General features: G+C 36.4%; 1 protein-coding gene across 1 annotated transcript in view; it reads right to left on the reverse strand.

Annotated features, from left to right (window-relative positions):
- MEI4 (meiotic double-stranded break formation protein 4) overlaps positions 1-17,730 on the reverse strand; it is an 80,757-nt gene that overhangs the window by 19,734 nt on the left and 43,293 nt on the right. The gene's annotated exons all lie outside the window — the stretch shown is intronic.

Consider the following 17,730-nt stretch of genomic DNA (forward strand, 5'->3'; position numbering starts at 1 on the left):
AAAAAGGCAGTGGGGTCTGTCTTAGTACAGTTATGAATTAACTGTTCTGTTCCCTGTGTTGACACTGGATATTACAAAAATTCAAAGTTTTCTGTGCAAAAAGTGTTATGTTCAATACAAACATAGTATTTTGTGGTTTGCACTGCAAATAAGGAGCATCAAAGTGACCTTTCTTCTACCCCAGCAAGATCTTGGCACTAGCAGATATTTGATTAAATCACAAAATCATAGCTTACTTTTATATAGTTAATTAATTTTAAAATAGTATGAAGAAGTAGAAAAGTAAAACTTATTATTATGGCTAATCATTTCAGGGACTATAATTATTTCTCAAATAATATTTGTAAGATGCTAATTTATTTTAAGTATCACGGTTCATTGCTTGTGTTCCTGGATACAATTGGCAGCTAATAAAACCTATCTATGTTTTATTTATTAACTTAGCAGACAGACGTGCACTTACTAGATTTCACATTAATTGCTAGTATTTCCCTACTGCAACAAAGCCCTGAAGGTCTTGTTAGAAATACGTCAATTGCAACTGGATGCCTATATTTGAGTTTGTTTTTCAGTTGCAAATCTGAAAATTATTCAGGCTTCTGAAAATAAAAAAAAGAAAAAAAGAAAAAGGTTTTTCATTTGCCAATGATAGAAACAGTTATAATCTGGTAAGAGAACTGTTCATTGCTCCTGTACTACTCCTGCAGACCCTTAGTGTACCTCAAGGGCAATTAAATCAATATGCCTCAATTTCAACATAATTATAAAAAAAATCCATAGACTGCACTGTCAACCTAGTTTTATAACTACATGGATAGCTAAAAATTCTTGAAAATCTTGTTAACTTTCACATGATGCATTTGACTGCAAATCTCAACTCTCCTTAGACTTTACTGAAGGAAACAGCTTCCTTAGAAATAAGTTGGTCTTTTAGACTTCTAGCTTTGTATTATTTTTTTTTTAAATCTTCTTTGGAATTTGAACTTAGCACAGACTGATATTTATAAAAAAGATATTACTGATCAATTATCAGGCATCTCACCTTTGTGAGCAAAATTCTAGAAAACTGTCTTCTGCCATGTCAAATGCAATAAAAAGAAGTATCAGTGCCTTGTGCACAGGTTACAATAAAATTTGCCATGTTGACGTTATACCAGTTCCTGCGTGTGCAGAAATTCATTGGGAGCCATCACTTCTGCACACATAAACCACCCTCAGCTACTCACAGTGAATTCAGATCTGTATACTGGTACTGACTGAGGAGGAAAAAAAACCACACTATCCAGTCATCTTCTTTCCTAATACTGCACTGCTTATTAGAAGAAAGAAACAAGCATGAGGAATGCATCTTTAAAGACGATGCAACAAATGAAAAATTGAGATCTTCTGGGTGGAGGGCTGGTGGTGGTGTTGTACGCAGAGCTAAAAGCAATGTTGTACGCTATCTGCTATTCTCATAGAATTTCTCATACCTGCAACAGTTACAGTAAAGTGTCTTTCAGGCTGTCAGCAAGGGTGTTTAAAATGCCCTCCTTTGGTTCCTCTGCCCTCACTTTTCAGGAGAAGAATCAATCAGCAAGCACCTCAGGGTGACCAAAAAATGTGCAGAAGTGCTGAGTCAGCAAGTTGTCCTTTGGCTCTAAAGGGAGAACTGCTACTTGCAGGCTTGGCGGCACGCTGTCTGGGGTGCTACCCCACAGGACCTGAGGCTGAAGGGGTACCAAAGTCATATGGAAAAGCAAGAGCCTTCCCAGATGCTTTGCCTGTCACCAGAAAGAAGAAAAGCTTTGCCATGGCAACTATGCTACGTGTTTTTCATCTTTGCTATGTTTAATACAGCTCATTTGGGCTATATCTTTTGGGGGTTTGCGTTAAACACATAATATTTCTTCCCCGTTTCGACTCTGTTAAGAAATAAGACCGAAATGCTAGAGCAATCTCAAATGCCTTATTTTCTGTACCCTGATATTGCCTCAAAATCTCCACTCAGTTTCTTCTTTGAATATCTTAACGCTGCCACTTAAAACTGTGCAAATAAGAGGAAGAAGAGAAAGAAAATGTGGATGACATGAAAACAATCAGAAACTAGTACACACAGCTTACACTATTGAGGTTTGTTCTTCTCTCTTTAAGCTAGACATTTCCATTTGTTACTGAATATGTATTACTGCAACTGTTTTGTTCTTACAGGAATCATAACAGAAGTGACTGGTAAGAAGTTTGAAAATGCAAATACAGTACTTCAGGTTTGCTAAACATGGTACACCCTGTGAATAAGGAGACAGATCTAGAGAATCCTGTTACAGAGCATCAGTTAGGAGAGACAATCAAGGTAAGCATCACTGGTTAGTGCAGGTTGCATTATTTAAGAGTTTATGTTTCATAAACAACAAAAAATGATTAAATCATGCCTTTTGTAGGGTCACAATAAAAATTACTGATTCAAAGTAAGGGTTATGTGAAGTAGAAGAAAAAATTATAAATTCCTAGATAAAAGGAAACTCAATTATACTTACATAAACAAATTCTCAACTTTTGTTTTAAACAATTATTCTTTTATTTTAAAAGTACCTGAACTCAGCAACTGTATAATGCTATTATATTATAATTCCGAATGTTTGATGCAATTTGACCGAAAAATGGATTCCTCGAGTGATTTCAACAGGCTCTGGATCTGGTCTTTAACTTTTGAATTAACAGGACTAGCAGCATACAGAATGTGATTAAAATACAACATAGCCAGGACTGGATCATTCCCAACTATTTTAACTGATACTGAAAACGCTAAAATATTCTAAGCATTTGTAATGCTTCTTTCAAATTAGTTCTAATAAAAATTTTGTTTCCTCCAACTGGATTTCTTCCTCAAATAAATATTTTAATACATAATAAGTAACAAAACAAATCGGTATTTAGGTAATACTATTGACTCAAGTTCATTCAACATAAAACTAATTGTTTAGACAACTGCTTATACTTCATTCATAATTTATCTAGCTTACTATATAGCTTTATATATATAGTACTATATAACTTCATGCGGATGTAATACTATTTCAGCATATTCTATCAATCTTAATCAGAGTGGGGGTTTTTGTTGTGTATTTTGTTGGGTTTTTTAACTATTACTTAATTCAAGGGAATAAAATTCTTACAGAGAAAGCCAAAACTCATAAGTTATTATTACAGAATAAGGAGAATAATAATTGTAAGCAATGAAAAGAATCAATAGCAGCTTTCAGATTAGATGTACTAATAACACATTCTTAAATTCAGCTTCTGGAAAAATCTATTGCCAGTATAGAAAGGAGATTGGACTAAATTACTCCCTCTGACCTCAGAATCCATTAATCAATAATATAATTTAACTTTCAAATGCATTTAAAATTGTTTGCAAGGAAGTTAAGACATATGTTCTGAAATTGAAATGTATGCTAAAATACATTTTGAAGAACAGCTCTTATGATAAATAGAAATATTTTAAAATGAGCAAAAAGGCTCTTGAATATTATTAATTTTGTCATTAGCATAAACCAACCCAGAACAGTACATATTATTTGAAACGCTATTCAAGTGAACACAGCTGTAAGCTACTCATTATTCAGATCCTTATACGTACATATAGCATCACTGTAACTGAGGACAACTCTGTAAGGTCTCAGTCAAGGCTGCAGTCCAGTCTTCAGCTACATTTTTCTCCCAGTTTCCAAGACCTCTCTTAAAATTAGCATTTTCTCCATCTCTATAGATAAAATATATTTACACAGGTGTTACAGTGAATACTGAATATGAGCAGGAACATCAGAAGTAATCTGCCTGAGAAATACAGAATTCACAGGACTCCAAACACGAAAACCCCAAGAGGCTTCCTCTGACGCAAATCAGTCACTTCTGCACAAAAATCACGTGTTTAAAATCCCTGCCAGGATACATCTAATCTACATCCTGAATTTTTATTACTGCCTGAAGAAGAGAGTTTTAACCTCCCGCACTTTGAAATCCTAATTGTGGGACATGTTAGTAATTTTCTAAAGTGAGTCAAATTTTGCAAATTTTCTGTAAAACCTCTTTCCTGACCCAATAGCATTAATTATTAAATCTTCATTATACTAACCCTCCTCAAAACTAGGAGCTGCACATTTAATTAGAATAGTACTTCAATTTCTCCTAAAATTTAGGAGCAGAGGAAATCCGCAGTGGAGTTTTGCCTCCTTCCCCCTCCCTTCCAGCTGATTCAAATTTTGGCCATAATTAACAGTGATAACAGACAAATAGGAGTGCAGAGTCCAAATTTATGGTTGAAAGGGTCCTCAAGTGTTCTAGTCCCAATCTTCACCCTGAGACATGTTCGAATATACTTAGGTCACTCCCAAAAGATGCTGATCATGAACATACTTGAAGACCTTCAGTAAAAGAAGCTTGATATCTAATCTTAATCACCAAGTACGTTTCTTCTTGTTCACTCCAGAAGTTAAAAGGACTACTCCTTGTGTAGCAACTTTTCACGTTCTTGATGAGTATTACAACCGCTCTTTCCCCTCAGACCTCTCTTTTCTATATTATTTTATGGAAACTCATATTTGACATTTTAATCAACTGGTTCTTTGGATCATAACTTGCCTAGTTATATACTAACACAATTGTAATGAATGTTGGGCAACATTCTACACTCCTCATCATAAAGCACCTTTTACGGTTTGGCCTATTTAACAACACTGTATGGAAAGTAGATTAATTTTGAGAAAAATATTAGTCAGTCTTCCATAATTTCAAAAGTTACACTTTAAAGGGTGACTAGTAATACCATAGACCAAATAACACAATAATATTACATAAAAAAAGAGAATTATGGAAGCAGACTAATCTCCATGTGCCTCTTCTAAAACCACTATGTGAGCAGAAACTCTCTCCCTTTTCCTTAGAATTAATTCATGCATAAAGAAAGCCTCAGTAGGTTTGCACTTTCCCTGGAAGTTAACTTCCTCTACTTTTTCTGCAATGGTATCTACACTCAAAAAACACAGACAGGCATAGTTTAGAAGGAGCTGTCTTTCACATGATAATTAATTAATTTTAAGACTCTGTGATCATGGAAAACTATCATAAAAAACCCACAAACTCAATGCTCCTATGTTAAAGATAGAAAACATAGGTATAAACTACTAATTTATTAAACTCAGACACTAATCAAGGCATACCTTCCTTTAAGTTAGGTAGAGATGAGTGATTCTTGAGCAATCTCCGTGTAGAATGAACTAGCAGGACCTATTTCAAAGGCTGGTCAAAGAACTCATTAGCAGAATCATGAAACATTGAGGAAGTTAAGGTCTATGATTCAGACTATGTTCTTTAATGTTGCATATTAATTCTCTCATTTATTTTATATAGTTTCTTAATGTACTACTAGCTACCTGTTTTTTATTACGAATGGCAATTTTAAACCAATATAATGACACTGTGAGCCTAATTTCACTCTCTTATGCCTACAGTTTTAATTACATGATCACTAACTGTTTGGCTGTTTGCTTGTGGTTTGGTTTTGTGTGGTTTTTTTCTTTTTTTACAATGATACTTGCCTCTGTTACTACAGAGGATGGATGATGCTCAATTAGAAGAAATACTATTCAGTACTTTTTCTGTCCTTGTTATATGCATAGGCATAAAATGTGTAGCATTCAGTCTCTGCTCTGAATATAAAATTAACTCTTTTTTTTTTTAAATGACAATCATTGCTAGAATTGCACACATACCACAAATATTACTTTAACTTCACAACTGCTTCTAGAGAGGTAATGCTTTTGTACTTTTAGGAAAGAATCTTTTAAATACTCAAGTAGCTGCTAACGCCAATCTTGGCTGACTAGGACCGATTTTACAGTGCCTGCCATTACGCTGTAGTGCATGAGTTCAAAGCAAAGTGCATACTGGCTTCTGCGAAAGCTGTGGACACTTATGCTTTCCTCTTTAAACTTGTAGCATGCACTCACAGAAACAGAAACAAAGTAAAAAGCACATACAAAAATGGCCTGAGACAGACATCTATAGAAAAAAGTTTCAGTCTGAATGGTTAACATTTGCCAAAAATTTACAAAATGAAAACAAGCTCTTCTGATAGAAAACACTATCATTAACCTAATCTACAGTGTGGGTAAATTTTGTAGTGTGAGTTGTTTCTTTTGTCTTGTTACTGAGAGAGAAAAGTATTCTTTTCACATGTTATACCTGAAAATTTATTCTGTTTTCAGCAGATGGTACAATAACATCTTTCTAGCATACAGCATTTATCTGACTTACTACTCTGATTCTGCTATCCATTTTGTAAATACCAAATAGAATCCTATACCATTTACTTTTGAGAAAAACCTTAGTCAATATCTAGAATTACTTCTTATTTTAATAAGAAAGCCTTTTCAAGCTTAAAAGCTCCTTTTTCTCTTTAGCCCCAGACCTCTAGTGCTACCTCCTCCTGACTACTTTGGAGCCAAGAGTCTATGGAAGACAGACAAGGATTGGTGTGCAACCAGGGCTGACAGAAGAAAAAGGAAGATAACTGTGATGGGGTTTAGGTGACTGGAAAGAAGGTGTGATAACATCAATGACTGAGCAGTAATACAATGGTACAAGACAGAAATGACCAATGAGAATTCAAGATATCTGGATGGACACAGAATTAATCACAGTGAAGGAACCACCATGTTGATGACACTTGCTAGTGGCAAGCACTGCTCTAGATGTAATACGAGTTCCCAGTAATCCTTGGTGGTTTCCCCATTTCTTGTGCATTGCTAAAACAGCAGGAGTATACCTTCACTAGAAGCAGAAAAAAAATGTACGCTGTCTGACACGAGTGGACACAAAGAAGGTTTGTCAAGCTTACAATTTAAGCTGCTAGCTTCTCAACTAATCTACATATCCTAATGAAAAACAAAACAGCTCCTAAAAGATCCAAGTGCTAAGGCTTATAGAGAAATAATTTTGCTCTCTTGCTCACTCAAGTTATTCAAGACTCTTCTTAAAATCAGACAAGTTCTAAATTATAACAAATAGTTTTTAGGAAAGCAACACATTAGCTTCTCTGTTTCCTTCATTAAAATAATAATAATAAAAAAAACAACAGTAAAGATATGGAATATACTTGAATATACTTTGTTCTAGCTGTTATTTAAGGTCCCTCTGAAATATCTTTTAGCCCTGGAAGACTCAGGACTAACTTAGTGGGTAATGTGCTGTCCTCCAGAACAGATCCCAGCCTCTGTTTCACCTTCTTAGGTAGACACAAAGGTTTTCTAGAAGACATTCACTAGTGGTGCACCCCAGATGTTGACACTGGCACCAGTACTGTTGAACATCTTCATGAATGACCAGGACAGCGGGACTTTTGTATCTCAGGAAGTTCGGAGAAGACACAAAAGCAGGAGGAGTGATGGACGCACTAGAGAGTTGTGCTATCATTCAGAGGGACCTGGACAGGCTGGAGAAGCTGGCCCCCAAAAACCTGGGGGCCCTGGCAGCCAAGAAGTTGAACGTGAGCCAACACTGTGTCCTTGTGGCAAAGGTGGCCAACTGTGTCCTGGGCTGCATGAGGGGAAGTGTTGCCAGCAAGGTGAGGGAAGTGATCCCTCTCATCTGATCAGCACTGTTGAGACACACCTGGAGTGCTGTGTCCAGTTCTGGGCTCCTCAGCACAAAGGGGACCAGGATATACTGGAGTGGGACCAGTGAAGAGTTACAAAGATGATGAAGGGACAAAAACATACAAGGAGAGACAGAAAGAGCTGGAACTGTTCCACCTGGAGAAAAGAAGGCTTAACGGGGTTCTCATCAATGTGTATAAATACCTGGTGGGGTGGGGCATAAGGAACACAGAGTCAGACTCTTCTCACTGGTATTCAGTGACAGGACAGTAGTCAATGGGCAAAAACTGAAATACAGGAAATTCCATTTAAACATAAGAAACAATTTTTTTCTGTGATAAAGTGATGAACACTGGAACAGGCTGCCCAGAGAGGCCTGGAAAAATTCAAAACTTGGTTAGACACAGCCTTGAACAACCTGCTCTAGCTGAGCCTACTTTGAGCAGGGTGGTTGTACTAGATCATCTCCAGAGGTTGTTTCCAACCTTATCCATTCTGTAATTCTACGATCATTCAGTGAATTCATTCTGTTTCAGTTAGTCAACAGGATTGAATTATAGTTCACATAATCAAATTGTGTAGGAAGAACTCAAAATGAGTAACTGAAAAACTTAACCTAAACTAAGCTCTGTTTATAATGTATTCCTATAGGAAGAACTACTACTCAGATTTTTATCTCTATTACCACATTGCCTCTCATATTTATCATACACAATTCCCTGTAGTATTCTGTATTAAATGTAGTAGCTAGGCTTAGTAAAATAGCTTTGATTAAATGATAACACTACACGAAACAGAGCTCTTTAAAACAGCAGCTTCAGCTAGAAGTTTAATATGCTGAAAACTCCGAGACTAGGAGTAACTTTTAATGAAAGAATTAATTATAAGGATGAAATAGAGCCAACACTATCTTGTTTCAAGATAATACACCTAGACGTTTAATTGTGCTTTGTAAACTCAATTCAGGGACTGACAGATGCCAGGAAATTCAAAACATGCAAGCTAAATCTTCAAAGGCTGCACTGTAGTCATGCAGCCTGGGATGCAATCATTTACAAAAAAAAAGACAAATGCAAACACATAATTTTTTTCTCCTATCTTCCTCATTTTCTTGCTCTATGTATTTGACTCCATTTATTTCTCTCCTTGTTACTGTAATCAAGTGAAAATAAACCATTCTTATATAATAGGAAGTTAAACTGGAGTGGATCCAAGACCGCTGTTTCCTAAAACTAGCTTTAATTCTGTACTGTTAGTGCTACATGCATTTCAAATGTATACTTCATCAGGAAAGAAATCATTCTAGAAGATATGCAATACAGATTGTGCTGCTACAAATTATTCTGTGACTGTATGTGTGTGAGCACACTGTGTTAACAACTGCAGTTCAGCCCAACATGTATTTCATCCAAGTCCAAGACTGCCACCAACAATATCTTAATCCCAAATCTAATCAAGCCATATAAATCATATCCTGCCCAAGCATATTTCAACTTCTCTCTCCGAAATACCTCCAACTTGAGCAAAGCATCCTCTGCTGCACAAATCTTGGCCATCTAAGCCTTGCTCTCTATCTTAACATCAATCAAGCAACTAATGTCACGAACACTCAGATCTAAAACACACTCAGCTGTTGCTCCCTTTCTCCCTTTGCACAAACCCAGCCCAACATCCCATTCCTGTATCTCCAAAGCCCCTACGAGTCCCAAAGGCATTAATAAGTTCACTTCTCAATTCGTACATTTTGTCAAATCTTACACAAAGCAAGACTTTTCAAGGCGTTTCCCTCTGTGGTGAGGATCTTATTTTGCCATCCTGAACCTAAATCCTGTTCTAAGCCTAAACCTAACTCTAGACACACTACAGCCATCCCTCCCAAATAACAACCTAAGCTAAACCATATGGTCCCTTGAAAACCCAGAGTTCAATCCAAGCACAAGCAGAACGTAAACCAAAACCGTTGCTCATCAAAAAAACCCATGCAAAGAACAGAAGCAGTTTTTCTATGCTTGATGGCATACCACAGCATACTGCAGAAGACATGCCACTGTGCACGTGCTTACTGGTTATAACATCTCACAGTGAGCCGCATAATGAGTTTTTAAAAGCACTTTAACATTTCAGAAAGCACTGAACAAACATCAGTTAATCTTCCTGGTATTGTGATTTAAAGTAGTCATGGTTATGCATAAGCTCTATAGTAGATAAACACAGCTTCAAAGGTATTTTTAGCAAAAAACCCCAAACCAATAAATGAGGTCCCAAAGGGGCAAGCTGATGTTCTAAGTCATTATGTACAGGACTGTCTCACATGTTTAGAGAGAGGCAAGTGTGCACAAAGCTAAGAAATCCAAAGATATTAATGTGTCCTGTAAAAGAAAGATGAAGCGATGAATTCAGTAGTATCCACTATCATTCCATAGTTTATAATCCCAAATCTATATTACTATATATATAGTATATACTATAGGCTCTTTAATTTAAAGACAGTTTTAATTATCAATGTAATTACTCTTCCAAACAAAAATCCATTATATCAGTAATTTCTAGTTAAAAATTCTAGGGCTACAATGCTTCCCTTTCCCATTTCATGGCAATACAAAATACTAACACAGCAAATAAACTGCAAAGCCACTGACACAAGAGCTGTGCATTCATATTGTATCCCGAAAAAAATCTAGGGAAGCTGTGTTAAAAGTACATTGTAATGAAGACTTTAAACAATTCTCCAAAAGAAAAAATAAAGTCAGAAGGTAAATCTGTAACAAAATGTTACCTTGCCTGTAAATAGAACTTTTAAGAGCACATATGGTGTATACGCTAATTCACATAGACAATTCCAATATCCAAAAGCCTTAAGGAAGCGGTGCTTAATTTTCTGTAACATCATTCCATTTTGCAAATCACTGTCAGTAAGCAAGAATGCTCCATGAGGAAAGGAGGTTAACAGCAGCATTAAAACTCCTGTTTGGAGACACAGACTAAGTAATAATCAAATGGTCTTCCAGACTAGCGGATACATCACTTATGCCACAAAAGTGAGGTGCTTCTTTCTTATTCATATTCTGCTTTCAAGCATGCAAAAGGATTAATTGAGCAGTAAAGAAAGGAATAGGAAAAGGACAGAATAAACACTGAGGAGAAGGAAGCAAAAGCAGCATCAACCAGATAAGCTTTCATTGCACTTTTTTTTTTACTGTATCAAATAGGTAATTTTAATTTATAATCATGTTATTTTTTTGTTTGTTTGTTTTTAAAGTCTGGATTTTGTGTACAATTTGAGATTTCCAGGAATAGTAATTATTTACTTATTGAGGTATGATATATTCCGATCTCTGTAATTAATCATTTTTCCTTTTCTGGTATTATGTTTCTATGAATGAGATGATTCACCAACATTAAGAGTAATATTGTCTAGTCGACAATAATACAGAGCTCTCCTCAAGTAATCGATATTTGCTGCTTCTATTCCCAAACACACCTGAGGTTTTCTGATTACACATCATCCTCAATTTTGCCAAGCACCTAAGTGCAGTCAAAGCCCTGCTACCTCCTAGCTCTTTAAGAATTCTTCTAAATTTCTTTCTCCTTAGCGCTACCATTTGATGGTAGTATGAGAGGGAAGAGAGAAATCGCATGAACCATTTGTCATTTTCCATTCTGTCTGACACATATGCATCTTAAAATCTAATCTGTAATAGAGGACGACATATGCAGCAAAAGCAGGTATATAGCTCAAAGCTGCATGGCACTCTTCCAACATACACTGAGTCTCGACTGACTCTTTCACTCCTGTCTTTCAGGGGAGAGATTTATGATCTCACGAGTCTCTATCTCCAAACTAGGTATACATCTATGAAACAAGATGCAGATCCACTGATTATTCTATCCAGCTGTTACTTCCTTTGTTATCAGTAGCATCAGCAGTCACGTGAAATAAAAAGTAATCCTACATTTACCCAGAGCACTATTTTGCAGCATCTTTAACCACTCACATTTTGAAATATGTTACAATCTGTGTTTACCAGCATAAGGAAAGAAATGACATCTTAAAAAGGATGAACAGATGTCCAGATGCGAGTTCAATTATTTCCACCAGGTCTACACAACATCAATCTCTTTTCTTTTACCTGGGTGAAGCGTTAGTAATCTGATGCATTAGTAAAAGTCAAAAACTCAAATATGCTGGATAGCCATTTTAGTACCTCGAACAACAACGGACTTGCTAAATGCAAAAAGCATTTTGTTTTTCTAGTTGCATAATATTCTCAGCTATTTTTTTCTAACTAATCATATTAGCTATTTTCTACCATCTTTGGGAAAAATAGTATAGCTTTTTTTCTAACCCATATAAAAGCTCTATTACAACGTATATAAACTTATGGCTGAAGAGATTCGGCATATTGCATAAATGAAGTAGACTTCTTGGAAAAAGGAGCTTTTCTGATGAAGAATTCTCTACATCACATCAGACACACTGGCATTCACAATAAAGCATGTGGTGGGTACGATACCTGCCCAGAGAATCTACTGGATATAGAATAGCTGCATGAAGAAAGGCTTATGAAGACAAGCCCTGACATTAATAGCTCAGTTCTTAGCACTTCAAACCATTCCGTTATCTAGCTGAACACAGCTCCAGGCAAACTCCATTTTCCCCGATGGATTGATTACCAACTGAGCTAGTCCATCTTGACATTCACAATGACTCTAATTTGCAGGCCTACTAGAAAAAAACAGCTTTCCAGTCACAGGAATATTTCAGCCCTTCATTCACTTCCACATAGATCTGCTGTCATTAGCATGGCATTTCAGTGACATGACTGTTTGCTACGCAGTGCTGAATGGCAACAAAAATCTCAGAAAATGCTCAAAATCACACTGTCTCCTTGCTCCTCCTTGTTCTTCTTCCTAAATACATTGTCTGCATAGACTGTTAGTTTAACAGAGCTTCCTATTTAGGGGCATATACACCAAACACATAGTTGAATGCATCTTACAAGCTCTGCTATACGTATCCTGCACCCTAGTTCATCATCAATCTCTTCCAATGATGTGTACACTTGAAGAATTTGAATACCTGGGAACTAAGTTAACTTATTAATCATCCTAATTGAAATATAACTTGTTCAAACATCTAATAAGTTTACTTCAGACAGAAGTACACTTCGCATGACTACCTGTTACAACAGTTCTTTAGGATCAGGCTTTTCCTTGCATAACAGCTCTGGTCCAGGTCATCCAAAAGAGATCTTCAGAGAGGTATGATGGGATTTTCCTCCCTTAACTTTAGAGACAACATAAATATCTACATTTCAGCTGATTAACTTACATTTCCTTCCTCATAGCCAGAAAAGAGAAGCAGACAATGCTAGAGCCAATTACCATAATTAGGTACATCCAAAATAGGTTGGACAAGAAATGCCTCTTTCCCTCCTTGGCTATGAAGGAAAACTTAAGTAAGCAAATCAGATGGAAATATCATGGAAATCTGAAGTTAGTGAGACAAATCCCATTGTATGCCTAACTCCTCTGGCTCATTTGAGTCAAAGCTAGTCTCTTGTAATGAGCCCAATTCTCAACGATTTACGTAACATTCAACAAAGCCCTGCACGACCATCTATCTTCACACTGGCAATTTTTTTAGTTAACCTTAGCTGCTTGGTTGACTTCTATGAGAAGCAGACAGCAGTGTCTACTATATACACCTAAATTAAACAGGATGAATCCCACCCTGTATCCTGTGTCAAAGTCTAACTGCACCATTCATTTCAGGAGAAAAGTTAGCACCCATATTTGGACTTGGACTTCATGCTTACATATAACAAGAAGAATTACATATAACTTGGTGTTTTGATTTTAAAAAAACCCAAACTATTCAGTGCACAGTTTTTGTGATATAAATATTTTAAAGTTTTAAAAATGGAAAAATAGCGTACAGAAAATTATGTGATATAAAAATGCAATGCTAGACAAGCCCTGTATCAGCAATTATCAACTAACAGGGCTTTCCAAAACATCACAGTATGTCTTCCTTTTTCAATTTTAAATCTATTTTCTGGTTTTTAATTTTCAGAGTTCTTGGAATTAACACCTAGGGGGCTGGAAATGGGCAGCGAACCATTTCTTGTCCTCTGTCTTTGAAACAGTTATCATAAAGGAAGATCCGCTACCATGGTGAGGAGCTCAACATTTGAAAAATAATCCATCTTCCACAGTATCATTCTGAAATCTTAGTATCTTAAAATTGTATCTCCTCTGCAGTAGGAATCCAATTGGGGATCAGAAGATTTCTATTCCATAGGAAGATAAGGCTCAGTTACTGTATTCTTATAAACCATATTTATGAAGCATGAAAGGTTCCTATTACAGCTAAAAATGAAAACTACATATCCAACATAAAGAAAAATTAAGGGATAGAATTGAGTTTATATTAATATGCTTTTGCCTAGAAGTCAGTGCCCTGATATCAGCAAAGCACTGAAGTAGGAGCTTCACTTTAAGCCCATGATGAAATACTTAAATGAGTTAAAACAAACTACTACTTTGTTTGAGAGTTTACTACCATAAAATTCACTTTAACTGGGGGAAAACTCAGGATAACTACACCGCTTTATATGCTCCTTAGTTACTTCTATTTTCTGTTAACATGTGGGAAAATTGGTCAAAAATATTAAAAAATTTCTATTATTCATATACTTCACATTAATTTGTCATATTCTAAGATTAATGGATTTAGCCAATTAGGTAACAATAAAATAATATGCAGAGTAATCTCTGTACTTTTCTGGTGTAGTTTATTAGATACACTCTCCTACAGTCAACCTATTTTTTTAATTTGTAATGCTAGGGGCATAGATAGCTCTTCAAAACTGTGGGTCATAGACTCATAAGCTTGTTCCACGAGAATACAGATAGAAACTCACTAAAACCAGTTAGAATTTAAAGTGAAAATTTTTCAATATTTATCAAAGAACATATCCACAAACTTACATAATCTGAGCTGAGCACACTTCCTATTGAGGAAATGATTGAATATAAACCTGTATATTCTGGAATGCAATCATTTTACAAATTATTTGTAGCTTAGCTCACATCTTAATAAGGAAGTTAAAATAAAAATGTTGAGATATCTAGATGATTCATTAAGAAAAATTAAAAGGAATTTTGTTTTCAATCCAAGTCAGTGTCGGAAAACATCTTCAACTTAAAACAAATAAATCATAATTATACAAAAATAAAGCACAGAAATTTGCTTGGACGAATAAGCTATTTTTTCAATTTCTGTTTTTCACAAAATGTTTAAAAGTTAATTGCAAGCTAACCTGAATACATGCCTCAGAGGATTTCTTTATTTCTCCTATCTGCCAATAGCAACAAAAAAAGAAACAAACAACAAAACAGGTATTTGCACACTTTCAATCATAACTGAAATCCAGAGTTCCTAATTTGATTGTCTTAAGTAGAAGACATGAAACGCCTTTGTAATTAACAGCAGTTTTGCTTAAGTAACAAAACAGGATTAGCATACTTGTCAGCTAATGAAGTTTGATTATGTAAAGTATTATCCTTCTGCAAATCCTAATTTCAGCATTTAAGAAGAAGGTTTTTTTTCAAGCTATCAATCGGTATATTTCAAACTGATAAGTGTATTGTTAGTTTTGATTATAAAACAAGAAAAAAATATTTTAACCCTTTTTAGAATCATGCCTACCAAAACCGATGCTACACAAAGTCGGAAGCATTCACAAGCAGCTCTGTAAATCCGGCTGTCAGAAATACTACAGTTTAGTGACCTATTGCGATAAGTAGAAGCGTTTTTGTTAAGCAGTATTTCCAGAAATAATTATCACATACAGAACATATAAGGGTTTGTAAATCATAGAATGGTTAGGGCTGGAAGGGACCTCAAAGATCATCTAGTTCCAACTCCCCTGCCATGGGCAAAGAAACTCTCCACTACACCACGTTCCTCAAAGCCTCATCCAACCTGGCCTTGAACACTTTCAGGGATAGGGCAGCCACAACTTCTCTGGGTAACCTGTTCCAGTGCCTCACCACCCTCAGAGGGAAGAATTTCTTCCTTATATCTAATCTAAATCTCCCCTCTTTCAGTTTAAAGCCATAATCCTTGTCTTATCACTACATGCTAGTGATAGGATGGACTAGATCTTGGACTAGATGACCTTTGAAGGTCCCTTCCAGCCCTAACGATTCTATGATTCTATGATTCTATGCCTTTGTAAAATGTCCCTCTCCAGCTTTTCTGTAGGCCCCCTTTAAGTACTGGAAGGCTGCAATAACATCACCCTGGAGCCTTCTCTTCTCCAGGCTGAACAGCCCCAACTCTCTCAGCCTGTCTTCATAGCAGAGGTGCTCCAGCCCTCGGATCATCTTCGTGGCCCTCCTCTGGACTCGCTTCAGCAGCTCCATGTCCTTGTGCTGGGGACTCCAGAGCTGAATGCAGTATTCCAGGTGGGGTCTCATGAGAGCAGAGTAGAGAGGCAGAAATCACCTCCCTCGACCTGCTGGCCACGCTTCTTTGGATGCAGCCCAGGATACGGTTGGCTTTCTGGGCAGCAAGCGCACATATGAACAAATGAACACAAAAGATCTATTTGGAGTAAACGCGAGAATGCATAAACTTTAAAACATTGACTTCACACAGCAAGCAAAGCTAATCAGAACTTTAGTTACTTTCCCTACATGAACTTCAGCTTTTCAAAGTTTTATAGTTCTACAAATTGCCAGCTACAGATAGACACACAGCTCCTGCAGCTTCAAATTCAGCCATCTTGAACCTTCTGCTATTGCCAGAAAAATTCCAAAACTGTGTTGAGGGGTCAACGTTTCAAAACTACTTTGTCATCATAAAATTATTCACTGGAGTCTCAACCTAAGTGCCTGAAGCTCACTCATTCTCCTGATGGTCACTTAAATGCAAAGTGTTTTAAAAGGACCCAAAAGACAGCCCCATAACTTTGGTAAGATTATATGAAACTCCTATTCCAGGCCACAGTTTGTTGTTTGATCAAGATGCATTAATCTTCCAAGAAACACTTATAATGCTGGATGAGTAAAATATAAATAAATAAATTACTGTATCAGTTTAAAAAAAAAAAAATAAGTCTACCACATTTCAGTAGCAGAAGGCAGACTGACAATTTAGTGGGAGGAAGCAGAAGCAGAGCACAGAATTCTCCTTATGTAAACATGACTCTAAATTCTTGAATATGAGAGATTTAAATTATTTCTCTAGGTGAACAGAAAGGATTGTTTAAAAAAGAAAGGATGAAAGGGATTCTTATTAAGTGTTTTGTCAGAAAATCTTTCTATGTTTCCTGTTGTACAATAATCATCATACATTTCCACACTTGTAAAGGTGAGAGGCATTTCAAGGCTCTAATAGTAGAAAGTCTGAAAATTGGTATTGCGGACTGATAATGGCTAAGATTTCTAGCAAGCACAAAAGCAAGGTAATTAAAATGAGACAGACGGAAGGCTGCAGGTAGCAAAGACATCACCTGAAAAAGGATTTGGTCCTGAAGCTGAAAAGGTCAAGAAACAAATGCATTTTACTGTCTTTAATTTCAATCCACATATACTAAGTATGAAGAAGGAGAATAAATTTACAAGATCAAAATCCGCTTTATTTTTGTTTTTCAATAAATAAGTACATGTCTCTGTCCCCCTGGAAATGTCCAATGGAAATGGAACGGAAATGTCTAATGTCCTGGAAATGTCTGTCCCAACACAAGAAGGACATGGAGCTGCTGAAGCGAGTCCAGAGGAGGGCCACAAAGATGATCTGAGGGCTGGAGCACCTCTGCTATGAAGACAGGCTGAGAGAGTTGGGGCTGATCAGCCTGGAGAAGAGAAGGCTCCGGGGTGATCTTATTGCAGCCTTCCAGTACTTAAAGGGGGCCTACAGGAAAGCTGGAGAGGGACTTTTTACAAGGACATGTAGTGATAGGACAAGGGGCAATGGATTTAAACTGAAAGAGGGCAGATTTAGATTGGATATAAGAAAGAAATTTTTCACTCAGGGGGTGGTGAGGCACTGGAACAGGTTACCCAGAGAAGTTGTAGATGCCCC

This window comes from Tauraco erythrolophus, chromosome 2 (genome assembly GCF_009769465.1).
Source record: "Tauraco erythrolophus isolate bTauEry1 chromosome 2, bTauEry1.pri, whole genome shotgun sequence".
Lineage (NCBI taxonomy): Eukaryota > Metazoa > Chordata > Aves > Musophagiformes > Musophagidae > Tauraco > Tauraco erythrolophus.